Source organism: Rattus norvegicus, chromosome 9 (assembly GCF_021556685.1).
Source record: "Rattus norvegicus strain SHRSP/BbbUtx chromosome 9, alternate assembly SHRSP_T2T, whole genome shotgun sequence".
Taxonomy (NCBI): domain Eukaryota; kingdom Metazoa; phylum Chordata; class Mammalia; order Rodentia; family Muridae; genus Rattus; species Rattus norvegicus.
This window is the reverse complement of record NC_141542.1, coordinates 104,016,561-104,035,130: the sequence shown is the minus strand read 5'-3', so window position 1 is coordinate 104,035,130 and position 18,570 is coordinate 104,016,561. Positions and strand designations below refer to the sequence as shown.

The 18,570-nt window shown below is 45.8% G+C and overlaps 1 protein-coding gene, 1 long non-coding RNA gene and 1 pseudogene across 3 annotated transcripts in view; 2 read left to right on the top strand and 1 right to left on the bottom strand.

Moving 5' to 3' along the window:
• Trpm8 (transient receptor potential cation channel, subfamily M, member 8) overlaps positions 1-5,991 on the bottom strand; it is an 86,231-nt gene extending 80,240 nt beyond the window's left edge. The window contains 1 exon segment of one of the 2 annotated variants that reach the window (NM_134371.3): positions 5,959-5,991. The gene's annotated coding sequence lies outside the window, so the exon portion shown is untranslated. 2 annotated transcript variants of the gene reach the window in all.
• LOC108351971 (uncharacterized) lies at positions 459-3,176 on the top strand. Its single transcript, XR_015629980.1, has 3 exons — positions 459-560; positions 2,061-2,145; positions 2,886-3,176. It is a non-coding gene; the product is annotated as an uncharacterized LOC108351971 (long non-coding RNA).
• A 10,998-nt stretch (positions 5,992-16,989) lies between the features above and the next one.
• On the top strand, positions 16,990-18,174 carry Ppid-ps21 (peptidylprolyl isomerase D, pseudogene 21; annotated as a pseudogene).
• The last annotated feature ends 396 nt before the right edge of the window (positions 18,175-18,570 follow it).

Sequence of the window (18,570 nt, the reverse complement as noted above, 5' to 3'; positions counted from 1 at the left end):
TGGAGCACAATGGAAAATGTGTATGTTAGGAGATGGGTATCCGTTGAGGGTCTTTGTAGAGAGTTCCCGTATGGACAACTTGACTGGTATTACCCCCAATGCTGCAAACTTGATTCTGTTTTCATTGATTTTTTTGAACCCTGTAAAGTAAACTCTGTAGACAGCCTCACTGATGTTCTCCCTGCCACAATTAGGCTTTTGTCTTTAATTCATCGTGGTTAATATTTTATTGATTCTGGCTATAAATGGGCCTAAATTTTTCATATTGATCATAAGTCCTTCTCTGTGCAGACTCAAGTTTGTTTTTGATTCCTGGAAATCATATTGTTGTTTTCTGACAACAGCCTCCCCTGGGCATGGGTGACATCACACAAGACTATGTTTCTCCAGATCTGTAACAGGTCACAAAGGCAACTGTGAGGGAAAGAGAGGGCATGTGACGGCTCAAAGTGAAACTCAAGACCTATGAGTAGAGTGGCTCTCAGAACGGCTGTTGGTCCTTGTTTCTACATGAAGCTGATACCCTCATAGACATGCCAAAGACTGGCAGCATCATAGGGGTCAGTGTCAAACCAGAGAAAGCCCTTGAGATGTCAGCAGGTGGGATCCACAGGGTCCTGAATAATAAACACTGAGTCCAGAAGGGAATCAGGAAGGCAGAACGCAGGTCGCATAGGATTTGAGATTATAGATTCCAAACCACCCAACAGGGATGAAAGCTCCTGGGTCCATGTTCTTGGCAGCCCAACTGTGACAATCGCTGGCTAAGCATTGGGGAACATAGAGATTTGTGTAAGGAACCATCATTTCAGAAGCAGATGTCAAATGTGCGGGAGTTGTTAACAGGATAAATCCCTAACGAGCTAAGCAAACATCAGAACATTTACAACAAAAGTCCCACTGGTTCTGAGGCAACAAAACAAACAGGTCCAGTAGTATCGAGAGGTTCATTCAAGATAAGACTAAGCATCAAACCATCCAGTCAGTGTAGCAGGGAAACAATGCAAAGAAGGGAGATCAGGCTGGTGTCCAACTTCTCACCTCCAAAACTCTCATCTAGAAGGATGCCAGCCTAAACTACGAAGCCCAGCTCTGGATGGGGAATGAGGGTCGAGGGACAGGAGGATTGATGAAACTAAGGAGTAAATGGAGAAAACATGGCAGGGATATATTTTCGGTTTAGCATTTTGTATTTCACCTCAATGAATAGAGATTTGAAAAGACCTATGGAAAGATTCTGTGACGCAAAGAAAGGAAGAAAGCATGAAGTGAATGGGGGTAAAGTAAGAGAAAGGGCTGTGAAGGTCATGGTGGCTTTGTCCAGCCACATATGGAAGCCTATTTTAGCAGTACTCTGAGCTTACTGATGGCTGAAGCAAAGGGAAGAACGTGGCCAACTGCAAGCTCTACCAGAGCTGGGGAAAAGGCATGAGGCTCACACACACCCTCCCAACCCCCACCCACCCATCCCCCACCCCCCACCCCCGAGAGCAGACACCAGTGTAAGAGCTGCAGCTGCAACAGGTGGATGGGGATGGTGAGTGTGACTACAAGCAGTCCCAGGGCTTTCCTAAGGATGGGACAATCCCAAAGCCTGATAGCCGTGTGATAAAACTACACACTCTAATGAGTACATGAGAAAATGTGGGGAACATGAGTGACATCTGTGGCCAGTTCCCATCTCAGTTCCCTGGCTTGGGTCTAGTAAAAATCCAGTAGTTAATATGTGATGTTGCAGTTGCAAAGGATAGGAAGGTGGATGAAAATGCACGCCACTTCCCTACTATATATGTGTGTGTGTGTGTGTGTGTGTGTGTGTGTGTGTGTGTGTGTGTGTGTAATATATATATATATACATATATATATATATATATTTCCCAACACAATGGTAAACTAAAGGAAAATTGTCTCAACGTCCTGAGTCTCGTGGTCAGAAGAATCCTTGGTCTAAGTGTGTAATTCCTACAGTATCATCTACATTATTCCTATAGCATCAATCATGTGAAGCCTTTAGCACCAACCATGTTCCACCTACAGCTCCTACCATGTAATTTCTGCAGCTCCAGTCAGGTAGCACCCGGGGTACCAGACGAAACGTGCCTGCCTCCTATACCATCTTAAATGAAGCCAAATCTGACCACCACAGTAAGTTTCAGTGAGTGTACCTTAAAGTCAGACCCATGAGGTTGGGGGTGTAGAGTTCAGTCAGTTCTAGGATTGATTTAACAGTGAACCCTTTAGCTCTATATTTTCTTCCATATCTCAGTTGTTTTGGTTTACGGTCCTTTCAGAGATTTCTAAGGGATCTAGTGCATTTAGTGGGCTCCTTGTGCCCACCAGGAGGTGGTCTCGGTGAAAATTTACAATCAAGGTAGGTGCTTAGAACGTATCTAAGAGTTGCATTTTCCACAACTTTACAATATGTCATGAAGATGTCCCCTCCCTTCCCCAGGAAGGGGGTGTATAGGGTGAGTCTGAGCCTAAGATAGCAGTTCCTCCAACTTTTCACTCAGGCAGCATCAGAGGCTTACATTACAGGCTTACATCACAGGCTTACATCACATGCTTACATCACAGGCTTACTGAACAGGCTTACTGAACAGGCTTACTGAACAGGCTTACTGAACAGGCTTACTGAACAGACTACTCCCCCCAAACCAGTGGGTCTCAACCAGGGCCCGAGACCATTTAATAAGTTCCTCATTTTGTGGCAACCCCCAACCATAAAATTATTTCACTGCTACTTCATAAGGATCTACTGTTATGAGTTATAATGTAAGTATCTAATATGCAGGATAGCTGATAAGTGACCCCAAAGGGGACATGACCCACTGGTTGAGAAACTGCTCTAGACTCACCCTCCTGTGCTCTGAGTAATTTTGCAGGTACGAGCCACGCTGGTAGAACTTCTGGTCCACACTGCAATGCTACAGATTAGACGGCGAACATCCATTCTTAGTCTGCACTAAAATGTTCACAGAGCATATAATCAAGTCTTTCAAAAACACAGACATGAAGAGGCAGTCTCGTGTAAGCTTTAGATGAGTGTTCCTCCAATGCCAACTTGAAGTCACGAACAGTGCAATCTACTCATTCTAGGGCATAAAACATGTACTCCGCCAGCACAGAAATACTTCCACATGCCAGAAATAAAGAACAGATGTGCCGCATGCCTACTGTGTGCCAGGTTCTGTGCTGAGCTCTCGACTACCTTCCAAAGAGAACCCCTAATATGGATGAGAAAGATGAGAAAGACAAAACACAGAGAAGCCAACTTGTCCAGAGTCCCTCAGTTGATAAGTAAAACGTAAAGGCTCCTACCCAACCATGCTATCCCAAATCCCAACCTTGAAACTGAAAGTAGCTTTGTACCACTTCCTTATCTCTTTAAGAAGATAGAGATTGTCTTTACCGTCATGTTAATGCACTACCAATTGTAAACCATTGGAAAGCTATTTTGTGACTGAGAGGTTAAGGCCACCACAAGACCATGGCCCACAGAATCAACTAACCAGGGCTCACAGGGACTCACAAAGGCTGATGACAATGAGGGAGGGAGCCAGTATGGATCTGACCTAGGTCCTATGCATATATACTATGGTTGTACAGTCTGCTGTTCACGTAGGCTTTCTAACAGTGGGAGCAGAGGCTGTGTGCCTAGTCTTATTGTAATGTGTTATGGAATGTTTGGTATATATCCCTGGGAAGCCAGCTCTTTCCTGAAGGGAAGCAGAGAGTGGATTTGGAAGAAGTGGGAGGAAGGGAAGAGGAACTAGGAGGAGTGGAGGGAGAAGAAAATGTGGTTAGAGGTGATATATGAGAGAAGAATAAAAAAAGAACGGAAGCAAGGAAGAACAAAAGGAAAGAAAGAAAGAAAGAAAGAAAGAAAGAAAGAAAGAAAGAAAAAGAAAGAGAGGGAGGGAGGAAGGAAGGAAGGAAGGAAGGAAGGAAGGAAGGAAGGAAGAAAGAAAGAAAGAAAGAAAGAAAGAAAGAAAGAAAGAAAGAAAGAAAGAAAGAAAGAAAGAAAGTTAGTTTTGTTTGTAGAGTTGTAGAGACTGGCCACTGTGGCTTTTTAAAGTTGTGTGTGTGGGCAAGGAGGAGGGGTAGCTTGCATATGGAAGTCAGAGGACAATTTACAGGAGTTGGTTCTCCCCTTCCAATATGTGGGTTCTGGGGATTAATCTTACATCCCCAGGCTTGGATGAAGTCACCCTCACGCACTGAACCATCTCACCAGCACCCCTGTGTCTTTTACTACTAGTGCTAATAAATAATTTTTGTAATCTATAAGTCCTCATTAGCAATGGAATGGTCTCACATTCTCTGGAGCAGACACACGTGGGAATCCGGGATGCTATTGTCTTCGTACAATATTGGTTTTGGCATGTCTTTCCGATTACCTCTTGACTTGACTTTCTCAGCGACCAAACTGGTCCTAAGATGCCATTTTCAAGAAGGATGGACAATCGTGTCCCTTTGTGGTAAACACAAATGAAAAAGACGCTGCCTGGTGTAGCACCAAGGAGGAGGAGACGCTAGTTTGTGCTCTGGGAACACTCCAGAGGGGCTGGCACCAACTCCTGCTCCTGCTTCTCTCTTCCTTTCATCAATTATTCATTGTAATGGGGAGAGTGACACTTCAGAGACTTCAGATACATGTGACACCACCCAGAGACCTCCATCCCACAATCCTTGTTCTGGCAATAGCACATGTGTGCAGAGGTGCACAGATATATAGGGGATCATCTTGACCCTAAAGCTAAAACTTTTGTCGTGGTGGTGGTTGAAGACATTCTCCTGTTTTTCTCATTGCAACAGGATAGAAGTTTGAACAGATGGGTTAATAACTGGCAAAATGACAAATTTTGTGGAAATTTAAGATTATTGGGCCTAGATGGGGCATAGGGCCCATACCTGTGATCCCAGCCCTTGGGAGGCAGAAGCAGAAGGATCTTTGCAAGTCTGAGGTCAGTTTTTTCTACATATCAAGCGCCACATCAAGTGTCAACAAAACAAACAACAACAACAATAATGATAATATCGGCCGCCCAGGACCCTGCTCTAAGAAGCAGTGGTGAGACCTGGGCAAACACAGGCCAAAGACAGAGCTTAAAGGTGCTACTTACCAAAAAGCCTTCTAGAAGCAGATGGACAGCTGCTTTCATAGATGTCAAAAGAAGCTCCAATTCATATACAAAGAACGTAGTCCTCGATGAGGACAACTTCACTCCAAACTTTAGAAAGTGCTAACTATGAAGTCACAGTCTTGAAGCGGCCCTCCCTTCCCTCCCAGGATTCTGAGAAAGTGGAACTCCTGCCATGATGAGGACACTTGTGTTAGTATGGCACCCGGACACTCTGCAGTCCCAACACCAAGAATGTCCTCATGAGCCTTAAAGTAAACTAGAAGTGAAATCTTCGCTCATTCACCCAGCCCCTCTGCTTTCTGGTTGACTTCTGAATAATACAAGAGCTGTCCGTTCCGATCAGCTGAGGGATCCAGACAGCCACAGAGAGTCAAGACAAGCCCAGCCTGCTTTCCTTCTTTTGCTAGCAAAGAAAACTTGCTCTCTAAATTCATCCCTTCCTGAGTTAATTCCGTCTCACCAGAGTGTTGATATAAGAAAACTCACTTGATTCAGAGTCCCAGTAGATAGGGGAGTCGTTAGGAAAGTTATTTTGAGCATTTCTGTATCCATTCATCAGGAAAAGGGATCGTGCAATCGTATTTTAAAACCATGCCCCAGACATTCTAGAAGAAATGCCTACATTTATAAATAAACTCAAACGGAGAGGAGGTAATCTGTGAAACAGCATCTCGCCCCTATCCCTTGAAGGAACTAAGAGTTTCAAATCTTGGCAGGAAATGATGCCCTGACCAGAGGTACCAAATTCATCACACCAACTGCAGAAGCCACAGCACGGAGAGAGGGGAGAAAGCAAAAGCGGAGAACATACCGTGGAGCTGCTCAAACAGCCAAGAGCTTCTCTCTCCTCAAACAGCCTGCTTGCCTCTTAGCCCACTGGAGGAGGGAGCACTTTATAGTCACACACACCCCAGCCCAGCCCCGCCTCCCGCACTAAGCTTCTTTGAAGAAAAAGAAGACAGAAAGGGAAAAAAAAAAAAGGAAAGAAAAAGGCACACTGTGAAGAGCGGTTTGAGCAACTGGATAGAGAGACAAGCAGTGCCTAAGAATGCAGAAATGCTAAGGCGGTAATTATTAAATCCCAGTAAGGTGAACACTCCTGATCTCCACTCTTGGCTTGCCAAGAGAATTAATTCATACTAAAACCCAATTTCTACAGTTGGTGGCACATTTTAAAAAACCACAAATGAGACGGGAAATACTCATCATGAAAAATGATGAAGTTAATTAGGAAATTAAAATCCTTAATTAAGATTAGAGAAACACTCTTAAATGGAAGTGATTTAACCAGCATTGCTCTTTTGCAGATTTGTAGCTTTCCCAGCTCTATCTTTCATTCAGCCTTGAGCGGCCTACGCAGGGCTTAAGAGTGTCACTGAAGCTGAGCTGGACCAGCTTTGCAAATTCACGGATACTCCCACCTAAGTCCCCTTTGCTGTCTGTGTGTCGAGACCAGAAAAGAAGATGCAAGGAGAGAGATGCATGAATGGCCAGTGGATGGGTCTCAGCTTTAAGTCACATTGCCAACATGATGCCTTTGTTCTAACTGGGGGTCTTCTAGCATTGGCTATTGTCTCCAGTTTATGATTATGTGTGGGGTGTAAGCTATCAACATGTAGAAAGAGGGGAGTGTAGTTTCAAATTTGATAACATGGGCTGAAAAGATATCTCAGCCAATCCATTGACTGCCTGGAAAGCAGAAGGGCTTGGCTTGGGTCCCCGGCATCCACATAAAAGCCGGGTGCAGGTGTGTGTGTCTCTGTGTGTGTGTGTGTGTGTGTGTGTGTGATATGTGTGTATACATGTGTGTGTGTTTGTGTGTGTGTGTGATATGTGTGTATACATGTGTGTGTTTGTGTGTGTGATTTGTGTGTGATATGTGTGATGTATGTTTGTGGGATGTGTGTGTGTGGGATGTGTGTGTGGGATGTGTGTATACATGTGTGTGTTTGTGTGTGTGTCTGTGTGTGTGTCTGTGTATGTGAGAGAGAGAGAGAGAGAGAGAGAGAGAGAGAGAGAGAGAGAGAGAGAGAGACATGGTTGGCAATCCCAACATTAGGGAGGTAGAAATGGGAAAATTCTTGGGCCTTATTGACCATCCTGTCAAACTGACTCAGTAAAGGTCCAGGTTCATTAAGAGACCCTATCTCAAAAAATAAAGTGGGTAGGGCTGGACAGATGGTTCAATGGTTAACAGTTCTGGCTGTTCTTCCAGAGGACAAGAATTCAGTTCCCAGCACCGTACAACCACTTGTAACTCAAGCTCCGAGGACTCTAACCCCCTTCCCTGGCCTTGTCAGGCACCTAGATAGACATGACAAACATATCATATATAATCCTAAAATACGGTAGAGAGAAATAGAGAAGTGTCAACCTCTGGCCTCCATGTGCATACTTAAACACACATAAAGCTAGTGGCCGGGGTTGGGGATTTAGCTCAGTGGTAGAGTGCTTGCCTAGGAAGAGCAAGGCCCTGGGTTCAGTCCCCAGCTCTGAAAAAAAGAACCAAAAAAAAAAAAAAAAAAAAAAAGCTAGTGGCCTGAGAGGTATAAAGACAAAGGCATTTGAGATTAGGCAGAGGCATATCTAGAAATACTTCTATAGAGACAGATGTCCGAGCAAGCCCTGGAAGCAGGGCCAGATTCTTCTGACAATTCCCACAAGATGGTATTTTCAGTGCAAAGAGAAAGCCTTTCAAGCAAACAGAGGCAAAAAAGAAATCAGACTGAGGTCTCTAGTGCGAACATGCCAATCACGAGTCAGGTAACAAATGTTGTGACAATGGCCTAGTGCAAGGCAGTGGGGACAGGAGGGTGCATGGAAAATGGAACAAAGGCCTCTTCCTGTAAGCGAGGAAGCCTGTGAGAGGGGATCCTTCCAAAAAGTCAGGCAGGGAATTGGAAAACTCTCAAGATGAACCTTAAGGACTGTAGCATCCCCCACCACATAGTCTCCTTTCCTATCCCACACTCTTGCACCTCAACCTCTAGAAAACCAGTAAACCCAGGCCCTGGAGGCAGCAAGAATCTTCAGAGGAAGCAAGGAATCCAAACACAAACCTAATTAGAAAAATCAAGCAAACTGAAAAGGACTAAGAACAAAGAACAAAGAACAAAGAAAAGGAGAGACATTGGGGTACCCATTCCAGCTCCCTTGTGAGGAATGCCTGTGTCTGTCAAAATGCCATGGGGGAGCCTAGAAGGTCTTGACTTTAAGCCAAATTTCCAAGGGTAGAATCAAAGTGTGTGTTGTCAAATGACCGGGACAGGTTACAACACCGTCATAAAATTTCATCATGGGCTCAACGTGTAACAAGAGAGAAAACCCATAGGGGCAGAAGACTTGCTACAGTCTGCTGCCTGGAGGCCATGCTGGGAACCTTGAACTGAAACTGGATGGCATCATGGCTCTGAAGACTCAGAGCCTGACCAGACTTTGAACGTCTGGTAGGAGACTTGAATGTGCTGTGACAGTGACCATGTGTTGGTCCTTACTGAGAGGGAGAGAGGCAAGGCAACATATCTGTGATCCTGAGTATGGTGGATAGGATGAGAGATGGCCCTGAGGGATAAGAGAGTCTTGGGCCTTCTTAGAAGGGTCTCAGACCCTGGAGAGATACCTGCATTCTAGCCCTACAAGCTGCTTTAGGCTTCCGGCAAGCATGGCTCAACCTCGCTATCTCCTCCAAAATGTGGTGTGTCATTTCTACTATGATCTGAACCATGTCCTTCTAGCATATTACATTGAAGAGCTGACTCTTTGCACCCACCAAGTAAGAGCCTACTTGAACATATGGTCTTCAAAGGGATGATTAAAGGGCTAAGGAACAGTTGGTAAGGTATTAGCCATGCAAGTGTGAGGACCTGAGATGAGATTCCCAGCAGCCACTTAAAAAGCTGGGATTAGGGGGTGTACATCTGTAATCTCTGTGCCAGGAAGGCAGAGGCAGACAGCTCTCTGGAGCTCAGTGGCCTGGTAAGTCAATGAGCTCCTGTTCAGTGAGAGGCTGCCTCAAAAACTAAAGTGGCACGTGACTGGGGAAACTCTAACCCTTCTTGTGCATGCCCAACTCTAACCTTCATATGCATGGACACACGTGTGCATGCCCACATGCACCTAGTCATATGAATGCATGCACGTGTCACACAACCATCAGCATCACAACAGCACGCGGCAACGAGGCGATGAAGGCAAGATGTAGCTATTAGATTAGAAGATCCATGGAAACAATGTCCACCCACACATCCCAGGGAGCCATCTTGACCTCAAGTTACCAGTCTCCAATGCCAAGAGGAAAGAGATGACTATTACCACCACGGATGCCAAAGAAAAGCAGAGAAGTCTCATGGATGTTGTGGCATGAGCCTCCACTGTCTCCTCACTTCTCCCCAGCAGAGCAGCTTGATCCAAAAGTACAGAGAAGCATCAGGAGCCAAGGAAACCATTTGAGTCTCCAGATGATGACAGTGGAGCCAGGAGGGACTCCCTTGTTGATTATTTTGTTTGTTTACTAAAGTCATGTTGTTCACTTTGACTCTTAGGTTTTCGTTATCCATCCAAACATTATGTTATCAAAACCGATAAACCATCATCTAGTCAAACCAACCAAGTTCCATTTAAATATCTTTAGTATGTCCTGAAAGCCATCTAGAATCATCTAGAAGTGCGCAAAAGAGTTGAAGAGATGGCTCTGCCAGCCTATATGCTTTCAAGATCTAATTGATAGATCTCCAGGACCCACATAAAAGCCAGGCACTGTAGCATGTACTTATAACCTCACTGCTGGGCAGGTGGAAACAAGTTGACCCACTGGCCAACCAGCCTACCCTAGTCTGTGAGCTTCAGGCAACAGAGAGATCTTGTCTCAAAAAACATGGTGGTGCGTAATCTTGAGAAACTCGTTCCTGGAACCCGGGCCCCCATAGCCTCTGGCAACAGTGAAGTGAGGCAAAAGCAACGTCTCACAGCTGTGCCAGATGTTGTGAATCAGTGATGGTTCAGTGCTTAGCCCTAAACAAGGTACTTACGTCATCCTTCATGAAGCTTAGGGAGCTCTGCAAATGAGAGGGCATAGAGACCATAAGAGCAGGAGCAAAGGAAACAGGCTACAGAATGCTGTCTTCTGGATACCACGAGACCACTCGCAATCATGGATTCTCAACAAACACAGATGCCTGCAGAAGAAAGAGCCCATCAATAGCCAGACAAAGGTGGAAGAGGGTCTCGGAGCTGCTGAATTAAATGAATAGATTCAAGGGAAGGGGGCATTGTTACCTTCACTTATGTTCACGCTGGTGACCCCCCCACCCAGGCTCCAGTAGATCGTCTCCAGAGATTCCACAGATGGCTCCCATTAAACCAGTGGATGTCACAACAAGAACAGCAATCATGGATCTGAAAAGGGAACAGGTGAAGGCTGGGGGCTGGGGGGGGCAGGGAGGGGAGAGGAGATAAGAGAGTGCTGGGAAGAAGGTAACCAGAATGCATTATCTACCTGTAAAAACTCACCGAAGAACCGACATAATTTAGAAAGAATGCAAGGTAACAGCTCTTTGGAACAAGACCTAAGGTTGACCCCTGGTCTCTGTGTGCGTGCACACCACAGACACACATGTACCTGCACACACTTCAATGCACAAGGTCGTGCACACACACATACAACACACACACATGAACACATGCACATGTGCAAGCACTCACACAAAAGAAAAATAAAATTTGAAAGACGAGGCCTATAAAAGTAAAAATACAGGCGGAGTGGTCTGAGTTTGGGTGTGCAGCCTAAAGGTTTTACCCACAACTTGACAAAATGCCCCATTCATCTAGGTGGTTGCACTATCTCTCAATACCAGGAGATGGCGGCCATAAGCAAAGCCAGCCAGCTCCATTCACCAAGGAGGCTTCATAGGTAAGAAACAGGAGCCTTGGTGGCTCCTCCATGGATCCTTGTCACTACTAAGATAAGCATGGGCACTCATGTGCCCTCTGCAATATCCGTAGACACCAGCTGTCCCACTCTGCTCTCTGGATGTTTGTCCCATGAGTGAGAACTCTTGTCAGAACCGGATGAACCGGATGAACCGGAAGTAGCTCACAGTGATGGCTGCAAAGCACTTGATACCACCATGCACTGAAAAACGTTCTGGGTGACAAACTCCCTGTGTAATGGATTGCATCTGAAATGCACTCACACATGCATGGGCTCCTGTTCCAAGCACTTGTCCCCAGCCATTGGTGCAAGGTTGAAGGCTATAGAGCTATCCAGAGGTGGGAAGGCATAGCTTATTAGAGGTTAGCCTGAGGTCTAGAGCCCAGCCCCTAATTCCAGCACTCTGTCCTAGCCCACCCAATGTGAGCAGTCACTGCCACATGCTCCCACAACCCCCAGACTGAGCCCTGCCCCCATGCCTCTCCCACTGTGGTGGACCAAGCCCTTTGAAACCGTGAGCCAAAACAAGTCCCTCCCTCCTATAAGTTGCTCCTGTCAGTCATTTTGTCAAGGTGATGGAAAAGTGGCTTGTCACATGGTATATGTTTTACTTCAGTGAAAACCATTTTAAAAATATTGAGTGAGACTGGTTCTGGCTTGACTCTGGTGCTTTGCTCGCTCTAGTATGGTAAACAAAGCTTAGAAAGATTGAATCCTGTCACCTTGCCTTGGGTGTGTCCTCAAAGGGCCAGCTAGGGTGACAGACCAACCCAATTAGAATCCTCCCTATCTGGAGGTGCAGAGATGACTCAGCAGTTAAGATGGTGCTAGCTCACTGTTCTTGCCCAAGTTTGGTCCTCAGCATCCACGCTGGGTGGTTCATAGTAGCCTGCAAACCCAGCTTGAAGTAGTCTCAAGTCTCTAGCCTCTGCAGGTCTCTGTACTCACTTGCATGGGCTCACCCCTCCACACACATAGACATCATTTAAAATAAAATAAATTTGTACAAAAAGGCGATCCTTCCTACCTCTGATGCCTTTTGTCCTCTGTGATGCTGTTGGCTTTGCGGAGGACTACAGGGAGAAGAGGACTTTATCTCACTGCCCAGCCCCACAGGAAGCAGTGTCGTGCTCACATGTTGCATCAACACTGAGCTCCACTGTATATTACAGTCCTATGCCTACTCTGTAGATGATGCACACAGAATGCATCCCCAGGATCCTATGCTGAACTTGCTGACCCGGATCCCTGGAAAGGCATGACCCAAGGAACTTGATGATTCTCAAGTTCAGCAGGGCTTGAGCACTGCAGCTCCAGAGAAGCAAATGCCACCACCCTGAGGCAGCACAGAGCAGGCAGGACCAGGATGCTACCCTCAAGAATGGAGCAAGGCAGCCAGGAACAGAGTAACGACACAAAGACGGACTCTACCCCAACATTCACCATCTCATGTGACAAGGCAGGAGAGAAGGAGGGGGGGGGAGAGAGAGAGAGAGAGAGAGAGAGAGAGAGAGAGAGAGAGATGTTAAAGTGAGCACAGGGAATTCCAACCAGAGCTTGAGTTGCTGGACTATGGGAGCCACAGTCACAGGAGAGACTTCAAGCTGGCCTTTTTTTTTTTTTTCTTTTTATGTGAGCACACTGTTGCTGTCTTCAGACACACCAGAAGAGGGCATCGGATCACCAATACAGGTGGTTGTGAGCCACCCTGTGGTTGCTGGGAATTGAACTCAGGACCTCTGGAAGAGCAGTCAGTGCTCTTAAGCGCTGAGCCATCTCTCCAGCCCCAGGAGAGACTTCCAGTACACACAAACAATCCCTCTAAAGGGGAGCAGATGGTCTGCTTGCCTCCAGTGAGCAGGCAGTCCCATGGCAAGTTGCTCCGATGTCTATAACCCTGTGAGGTGCCCCCTCGTCATAAAAAGGCTGGAACACCAGCAAGACTCCTTTCCATCTTCCCAGACTGCTCCTTCTCCAACCTCATTACTCCCACACCTGCAGGAGGCTCTCTACTCTCTCAGGCACTGAGTCCAGCTCTTCCCCCATGGAGGTGGAACAGAGCGTCACCAAGCAAAGTCCTGCCTTCTCTGGGTGAGTTTGTTCCATGAAAGATGCTTAAAGAGAAGAGCCCTTTGATGACTGCATGTTGAGGCTTCACAGGGTCTATGCTCTTGTCCCACCCTTTTGACCCTGTGTGAGGATTCAGGCCCACATAGGTCAAGGCCTTGCCCTTCCCAGAAACCCAGGTCTTCCCCCAGAGTCTTTGACAAGGAGAGAGGCATCAGGTACAGTCGAGTGGACCCATCACTCAGAGATCATTTCCCATTCAGGTAGGGGATAATGTGGAAGGCTAGCACAGCTTTGTCTTAGCCCTGGCCAAACCTATTGCCTCTGCCACCGCACTGCTGTGGCTGCAGTACCATGCTCAGCTCGCCCTGCACACCATCTGCAAAGCTCTGGCTCAGATGTCACACACGCTATGAAGTCATAGTGTCTACCCCGCATGCCAGAGACGAAGAGACAACACCTGAGGCCTGACCACTCCAGCAACAGCACCTGAAGACCCCCTACCCATCAGAAGAGTTTATGAATCATGTCTGTGATGCTACAGAGCCAAGTTTGACGGCCCAGACCTACAACCCCAGCATTCGGGTGGCTGAGCCAGGACTGTAAAGTCCAAAGCCAGTCTGGGTCTTCAAAACCAACTAACAACCAACCAACAAAATGAACGAGCATGGAAGGATACCCCTAAAATCTCAGCAATTGGGATCTCCAGCTCAAGGCCAACATGGGCTACATGTTGATATCCTGTCTCAAAAGATGAATGGATGAGTGGATGGACAGATGGATGGATGGACAGATGGATGGATGGATTTTTTTTAAAAGAGTTCATGAGACCTAAAGTAAGTCATTTCAAGAGACCTCCAAGACTTTATTTAAACTGTATTATTAAATTTCTGCCTTCAAACAGCCTGCCTTCAGCAAGGCTGAGAAAAAGTGAGGGGTAGGCTTTTGAGGAATGCATTCTCTTTCTTCTGTGTGTGCTTTAGTGCCCGAGTGAGACAGAAGCTATTAAAAATTCACATGGCCTTCCATTTGGCCTATCTGACCTTGCCCTGTCCCATTTTAGAGCTCTGGGCTCTAAAGGGCTCTAATAAGAACCCATTTCTTCCCTTTTATCCAAATTACTGAAACTTTGAGATCACAGAAAGAGCTCTGAGTGATTCCTGACCACTCTCATGTGGTAACAGCACGGCAAAGAAAACATACTCCAGGCCCATGTGGCTTCTCAGAGCCATTGCTGGGCTTCTGACCAGGGATGAGGCACCCTCCCTTAAAAGCATGGTGGCCAGGGGTGATGGGGGTAATGGAGGGAGTAGGGTAGCCATGCATAATTAGGGTCATTAGTAGCACTGCCATCCCACAGAGGGGCCTGGGGGCAGAAGGGCTCGAATGTCAGAGATGAAAATAGCCAGGCCATAGCAGATGGGAATTAAATATTTGCCCCAAAAGTAACCTGATGGGAAAGACATTTTCCAACAAGAGTCAGGGTGCCCTCATGGTATGCTAGCCCCTGTAGCCTTGCCCCTACCCAGGCACTAGCTGCTGTAAGTTCTGAGCTAGGGGCTGCCAGCTCCCCCATGAGGAAGTCTGCCCAGCAAAATCAAGATATATTAGCAGTTTTAAGATTCTGGTCTCTTTGGGGGAGACATCTCATCTGAAAATTCAGATAGATTTTGTTAAGTATGTATAAATTATACATAATGTATATCACCTATATGTTACACTACATCAGTGACACCCCAGGAAGAAATTCATGTGTGTTTGTGTGTGTGTGTGCGTGTATGTGTGTGTACACTTGCATGTGTGTAAGCATTTGTGTAGGACAGAGTTCAGCTGTCCACACTGCTGTTTTTTGGGTTTTGGTTTTTGTTGTTGTTGTTTTTGGGGTTTTTGGGGGGTTGTTTGTTTGTTTGCTTGCTTGTTTTCTGGAACCTGGAGCTCCCTGGTTGGGCTAAGCTGGAGAAAGAGTTCTAGGACCCTCCCTGTCTCTGCCTCTCCAGCTCTGGGATTGTGAGTTCCAGAGTTCATCACTTCTGGATTTTTAGATGGGTGATGAGACGCCAAATCATTTAAGTTCAGACTCCATTTAGAGAACCTGACCTAAGTTTGAACTCGGGTAAACTAACAGACTTGGTTTCCAAGTTGCCTCCCAACAAAAGCCCAGCCTAGCTCCAGTCTCTAGGCCAATCCCCAACAAGACCAGCATTTTCAGGTTACACCCTCAACAAGTCCAGCATCTCCAGGTTATTCCCACAACAAGCCTGCACCCCCAGGTTACAAGCCCATCCCCTGCCTAAGGACCACCAATGCAGAGGGGAGGAGAAATTAAGTTTATGGTATGACTCCCAGTACCAGCCAATTTTGTTAAAGGCCAGAGTACTTTATGTATTCCCTGCTTGTTGCTTACTATAAATAAAGCCTTGCCCCAATAGACGTTCTGGGCTCCACCACCTGTGTGAAGGTGGTGCACTGGGGGAGCTTGAGTTAGCTTGAATAGAATAAAGACCCTGATGCGAGTTGCACCAGATCGGCTCCTGTCTGTGTTTTTTTGGGGGGATCACCAACATTTCCCCGACACTACAGTGCTAGGGACTGAACTCCGGTCTTCATGCTTGCTCAGCAAGCCCTTCACCAACTGAGCCATCTCCCCACATCCATGAATTCCTATTTTTAACACGCTTTCCAACACAGACTCTCATGCGATGTGCACTCACCTGCGACAGAGTGGATGCACTCATCAGCAAGAAATGAAGTCAGGCAGGCAAAGCAGGACTTGGAGTTCTTGGTACCTGGGCTGCTGCTGGAAGGCACTGCTGCTTCGGATGAGGCTCATCCTTCTCCATCAATCCTCCTTGGAAATGGTGTTACAGGACATCTAAACGCCTGCTCCTTACTTGATTCTAAATCTAATCACCTCCACAGTCAAGTCCGGCGTTGCTTCTGAAAGACTTACTTATAAGACAAGATGTCTTTATTGAATGGATCTCACAATTGTGGGCTATGGTATAATTTTCAAAGTGTTTGCTACCTGCAGGATTCTGTTTCTAAATGCTACAGCAAAGGGCCTGAAGCAGTCTCTCTTGTGGGGTGTACACCAGAGAAGACTAGGACATGGGTTTAAGCCAAGAAAGAGAATGTTTTTATTAGCCCAGCCAGCAGCTACACTGGATGTTTGGGATCCTGGGGTAGCACTAAACCTTTCTCACTGTAAGTTTCACTCACTTGAAAGTCTTTATGCACAAAAACCAGATTCTGGGTTGACCTACTTCAATTAAAAAGAGCAGCTAGCTAGAATCACAACTGTAGAGGCCAAAAAGTAAGGTCAGTACAGCTAGAGACTTCCCCAGAACTATGGCATTGATAAATTAGGTCTGTTTTAGTTTTGGCAGGTGATGCTGTCTAAGCACTGAGTTTTGTGGCTTGATTAGTACTACCATCATGGAGTCAGTTGTGTTAAGGTTTGAGGAGGAGGGGGAAAGCTACAGTCTCCTTCTGAAGAAGAACAAAATAAACCCATAAATGGGGAGGCCAAGGCTGAGTGAGATCAACCGGCCCCATCACTTTGGAGTCTGGTGAGGACCATACATAGCCATGGCAAGGGCACATATCTAAGCACGTTGACACATCTGGAGCGATAAAACAGGAGGGAAAGAAACAATTTGAGGACATGTCCCCAATGGCCTAGGGACTTTCCTTTAAGTCACACCTTCTGAAAGTCCACAGCATCTCCCAGGGGGCAAGCCTTTTTATCCAGGCATTTCAGGAGCACTGTTCACATTCAAAACAGCCCTGTCTCACCCTTTTGTACACAAGGCACTCGTGTCCCACTTTCCAGTGCTTGCAGTGAAGATGTCCCACTCATCCCCAGCAGCCAAGCCCTCCAATTCCAAGAACCTGCAAGTCTTCTTTGACTCGGACATCGGCGGGGAGAGAGTTGGACAAATTGTTTCAGAATTGTTTGCAGATATTGTTCCTAAAACTGCAGAAAATTTTCATGCACTGTGTACAGGAGAAAAGGGCACCGGATCCACAGCTGGGAAACCTCTGCATTTTAAAGGATGCCCTTTCCGCTGAATTATTAAGAAATTTATGATTCAGGGTGGAGACTTCTCAAATCAGAATGGGACAGGTGGAGAAACTATTTACAGTTAAAAATTTGCAGATGAGAACTTTCATCATAAGCATGACTGGGAGGGTTGGCTGAGTATGGCAAATGCAGGCCCCAATGCAAATGGTTCTCAGTTCTTTATCACAAAAGTTCCAACTCCTCATGTGGATGGGAAACGTGTGGTATTTGGTCAAGTAATGAAAGGACACGGTGTGGCAAGGATGCTTGACAATGTAGAAGTGAATGGTGAATCTGTCAAACTCTGTGTTATTACAGAATGTGGAGAATTGAAAGGAGATGGCTGAGGAATGTTCCCCAAAGACGGCTCTGGTGACTGTCATCCAGATTTCCCCAAGGATGCAGATATAGACTTAAAAGATGTAGATAAAATTTTATTGGGGTTGGGGATTTAGCTCAGTGGTAGAGCGCTTGCCTAGCAAGCACAAGGCCCTGGGTTCGGTCCCCAGCTCCGGAAAAAAAAGAAAAAAGAAAAAAAAAGAAAAAAATTTTATTAATATCTGAAGACTTAAAAACATTAGAAATAGTTTTTACAAGTCTCAAAGGTTTTAAGGTACATGGATAGTTCAAAGGCTGTTACTGAGAAAGCAGATCTATCCAGATTGCAGCCTATAGCCTTAAGTTGTGTGCTGAATATTTGTGCTTGTCAATTGAAGATGTCAAATTGTCAGGGGGCAATTTGACAGTTGCTTGGAGGCTCTTGAACTGGGCCCTTCAAACACTAAAGCACTGTACGGAAAAGCACAAGGATGGCAGGGATTGAAAGATTATCATCAAGCATTGGCTGATCTTAAGAAGGCGCAGGAGAGAGCCCAGGAGATAAAGCTATCCCAGCAGAATTGCTTCAAGTCAAGCAAATGATAAAGAGAAGGAAGTATGTGCAAAAACGTTTGCTTAATAAGGATTAAAGTTTCCTTAACTATCATACATTGATTATATAAAGGACAATGTATATTGCTGTCTACATGATCCCTGATGTTTCCCTTGATCTTTGTCATTGTTTACATAGCAGTGCTGACATTGGCTCCTTCTTAATAAAGTTACAAATTATAGTGAATAAAAAAAACAAAACCAAAAACAAAAACAAACAAACAAACAAACAAAAAAAAACCACAGCCCTGTCTCATCTGCTTTTCCAGCTCTTGAAGACAGGTCACATGACTCTTTTTTTTTATTATTTTAGGAATAATGAAATTAACAAAAAATTGTGGACCAGAGCAGGGGCTGAACGAAGTAGGGGCTCTTGTTTCTGCCACACTGCAAACTGGGCAAGTTGGATGGTGAGCTTCCAGGTGATTCCTTGG